Source organism: Ambystoma mexicanum, chromosome 2q (assembly GCF_040938575.1).
Source record: "Ambystoma mexicanum isolate Mex_15411 chromosome 2q, UKY_AmexF1_1, whole genome shotgun sequence".
Lineage (NCBI taxonomy): Eukaryota > Metazoa > Chordata > Amphibia > Caudata > Ambystomatidae > Ambystoma > Ambystoma mexicanum.
Genome location: NC_090924.1, coordinates 198748059 through 198752440, shown reverse-complemented (window position 1 = coordinate 198752440; position 4382 = coordinate 198748059). Strand labels below are relative to the sequence as shown.

The window sequence follows — 4382 nt, the reverse complement described above, 5'->3', positions numbered from 1 at the left end:
CCACGTACACTCACAGATGGCTATGGACACACCTAAAACACACTCACTCCCAGACAGAAAAGAACCAATGAAAGTCTGTCTTGTGTATCTAAACCCTGCTGCATCAACTAAATGCAGGAGAGAAATCTAACTTTTGTGTTATGTGTAAAGTATCACCGCTTAATTGCTGTTGTAGAAGCCAATTCCCATATCAGGATGCAAAAAAACTGGTACCACCAGCTTAAACATAAAAGAAACAGGTTTAAGTGAGACGCCCAGCAAACCCGGACGGTTTACAGCATTGCAGATATTTTTTTAAAAAGTGTAGAACAAGAGGTATGATTTTCTATAAATAAATGTGAATACACTGTTTGCAAAAATGTTATTTTTAATAAAATATGTTTATTTATATAGCGCACCAAACCCAGAGGTATCTAGGCACTTATGCTTAAGGGATTGGTTACAGTGCTTATGTTTACAGTTCAGGATACAAGTGGGTGTTTTCTGTGATTGTGGTGCTGCTGTGCCTCAAGCACTCTCGCCCCGGATGCAGCGGGCCTGCTGGATGTGCTTGGGCATGATGGTGACCCGCTTGGCGTGGATGGCGCAGAGGTTGGTGTGCTCAAAGAGCAAACCTGGTAGGCCTTGCTGGGTTCCTGCAGGGCAATAACGGCCGAGCTCTGGAAGCGCAGGTCATTCTTGAAGTCCTGGGCAATTTCTCGCACCAAGTGCTGGAAGGGCAGCTTTCGGATGAGCAGCTCTGTGGATTGCTGGTAGCGGCGGATCACCCTCAGAGCCACAGTGCCGGGTCGGTAGTGGTGAGGATTCTTGATGCCGCCAGTGGTGGAAGCGCTCTTCTGGGCAGCCTTGGTGGCCAGCTGCTTGCGAGGCGCCTCGCCTCCTGTGTACTTGCAGGCAGTCTGCTTAGTATGGGCCATGGCAGTGCTGCTAAATCTGCTTTCTCATTGGATGTCTGTTAAATAGTTTCATCTTTGTGTACAAAGAAATAATACAAATATGGTGAATTACCATTAATTCCATAGTCACAAAACTATTAGGTCCATTCACAAATAAATAGTTAACTTTTAGAAATAAAATAGTTCACAAAGTCCATAACAGATAAAATGGTCCTATTTCATTTAAGAAGAGAGATATAAGGGCGACCCTCTTTTTTGTAAGGGGGCTTGACTCAAGAGGGTAAGAGATACTATAAGTGAGGAAGAGAGTCAAAGCTACCCTAACCAAAGGCGTGACATAGGGTCACCAGGTTTTTGCAGAGGAGCTAGGTAACTGCTAGCACAATAGACAAAAAAACCCACGGATGCGGGAATGGCAACAAATGGGTTTTTTTTATTTTACACTAACAAAGAACAAAACAAATATACAAACTGCGCCTTGGCGCTGGATATATGCATTATTTGAGCATATTTTTGTCTGCGTTTTTGTGAGTTAGTAGGCAGAGTGACAAACAGTATAGATTTCAGGTATTGTTTTAAATGACAATACATTCAACATTGTTTAACATTGTCGTCGACACACAGACGCACAATTTTGTGTTTCTGGTTCGGTAAAGATTGGAGAGAAGCAGTGGCTGTGAAACTTGTAGCAGCGCTGCTGTGAAAGTACCAAACGGTCTTCAGGACAATGATTTCAAGTCGGGTCAATGTTAAAAGAAAGGCGTCCATCTATGAATGATAGGGGACTGGGTTAGTTCAGAGAGTGATGTCTAAGAAAACATGTTAAAACTGCAAAAAGAGGGGACCTACCATGTGCGGGTAAGTTGCCGCCTTGGTCGTGTTGGAGTTAGTCCAGCAGATGAATTGTCTGGGAGGCTGTCTGCAGACGTCAGATGCCTGATGCTAAAGTAAAAATATATATATATGAATGTTATTTATCATAGGGTGGCGGAAAATAGCTCGTATGAGTGGCTGGGCTCTAGTATAAAGACAAAATACAAAAATCGTCTCCATTGGAAACGTGAAAAATTGTTACCTTTTGCATGGAGATCTTCCCAACAGTTAGAAAAGAGCTGTTTCACTGTCGGGGTGTAGTGCGCATGTCTTGTAGTGATTACTTGATCACGTTGTGCGTGTCTCCGTGGATAGCAATGGACCGCGCATGTCCAGAGGAAGTAGTGTGCTGTCACGGGAGCCGAGGTTGTATTGGAAAAGCGCTGTGCGGTCTGCGCATGTCTAAGCACACTATATGTCTGAAAAGTATATCCAAGGCGAGTAGTGTTTTGTCGTCCCGAAAGCGGGTAAAAGGATTCAAATGTCAAAAAACAAATTTGTTAACAAAGAAATGCTCTTTTATGGCCAAGAATGCCATGCATGTTTTTGTTTTTGCAAGTAATTGTAAGACACACGATATTGAGAAACATATTGTCGTGGGAGTTGATAATTCGTGTGGATTACTGCATTAGCATGTAACTTAAATAGACAACTGTCTTAAAACAATTTGAAATGGGTGACATAGGTACACATTTGCTTAACAGTTACTGGTGCGTGTAAAAAACTTAAATTGATGGAAACCATTCGCGGTAGAATGACCTTCCATGTGGAACAATTCTGTTGACACAAACATTACTCATCTATGGTCAGAAATTACCATACGTAATTATCGCGAACAAACCAGTATTGTTAACACCAAACATTGAATTGTTTTTGCATACTTTAGGACACACGTCTGTTTATGTATAAAGGAGCGTGTGATGAGCACAACAGATGGCCGTTATAATGGGCATTGCACAAGCTAGTGTAGCCAGTTTATTGGGTGATTTTGACACATTGGTTCAAGCGAAATAAACGAAGGGACCTAGCAAGGTCACCTCCTTGTGATGAGACAGAAATTAGACGAGAGTTTAGTCAAAATAACAACAGCACTAACTGTTGAAAAAGAGGTTCCACTCAATAGAAATATTTAAACCTTGTCTGACGGAATCTAGGCGATGGATCCATTTCTGTTCAAGTTTGCGTAGGGCTAGGTCTCTATTGCCACCTCGGAAAGGGTTAACCACTGTTTGTAGTATTGCCCAGAAAATGTCGTCGTGAGTATGGTTTTTAGCTTTAAAGTGTGCCACCAATGGTTTTTCTTCAACTAGGTTCCGTACGCAAGACCGGTGTTCACAGATCAGTTTCCTGATTTCTCTCTTACACTTTCCCACGTAGATGAGATCACATGGACATTTGATTATGTAGACTGACCATTTGGTTCTGCAATTAGTGAAAGAGTTGAGGACCCAGGAGTTGCCTTTCAGATCAATGGTTTTGAGATTGGCTGTTAATGAACAGACGGAACATGATCCACATTTGAAATGTCCTTTAATCGCTCGGAGGTGCCATAGCGTGGTTTGTTGCTGGCTTGGTGTCTCGACTTCTGTATAGGTGTGCACCAGATGGTCTTTTAGATTCCGGCTCCGTTTAAAAGCAAAGCGTGGTTTTTCTGGATGGAAGGAATCAGTCTGTAGTTTGTCCCAACGTTTGAGGATCATTTTTCTGATGGAGTTACTTAGTGGGGTGAATGTAGTCACGCATGTCATCTTGGTTGTAGATTGATTTCTTTTGCTTGGTGTTAAGCAAGATTCTCGGCTTGTGTTTTTGACACGTTTTCGAGCTTGTCGAATTATGTGTTTGGGGTAGCCTCTTTCTTTTAGCCGAATTGCTAGTTCTTTGCTTTTTGATTCGTATTCATGCGGGGTGGAGCAATTTCTCCTTATCCGTAGGAATTGTTCATACGGAAGATTCATTTTGAGACTTGATGGATGGAAACTTGAGCATTCTAGCAGGGTATTTTTGGATGTCGGTTTTCGGTAGAGAGTTGTCCCTAAGGAGTTATCTTGATTTTTATAGATTTCCAGATCTAGAAAAGGTATGTTGGTTTTGCTGTGGTCAATGGTGAATTTAATGCAGTTGTTCTGTGTATTAAGCCATTGCAAGAATAAGAGTAGGTATTCTTCTGTCCCTTTCCAATTCATAAACACATCGTCTATATACCTGAGCCAACTACCAATAGCTGATTTAAAGGGATTTGCTTCATTGTAAATAGAGTCTTTCTCAAAAGCATCCATGAATAAATTTGCTACATCAGGGGCAAAAGTTGCCCCCATGCTGGTGCCATGACATTGCTGGTAGAAGGTCTGTTTGTAGATGAAGTAATTTTCCATAAGTGCCAATCTGGTGCATTCAAGGAGGAATGATGTAGGTGGTTCTGTTTTGGTTCTTTTATCCAGGTAGGTTTTTAGAACTTGGAGGCACTCCATCTGTGGAATACTGGTGTAGAGGGATTCTACATCGAGAGTTACCAGTAGATCATTTTGTTCTATTTGTATGGTGTCCAGCTGCTTTATCATGGCTGTAGTGTCTTGGATATAGGATGGCATTTTGCTGATGAAGTCTTAAAAAGTA

General features: G+C 41.8%; 1 pseudogene; it reads right to left on the bottom strand.

Annotated features, from left to right (window-relative positions):
• Window positions 1–507: 507 nt before the first annotated feature.
• LOC138568934 (histone H3-like) lies at window positions 508–917 on the bottom strand (annotated as a pseudogene).
• Window positions 918–4382: the final 3465 nt, after the last annotated feature.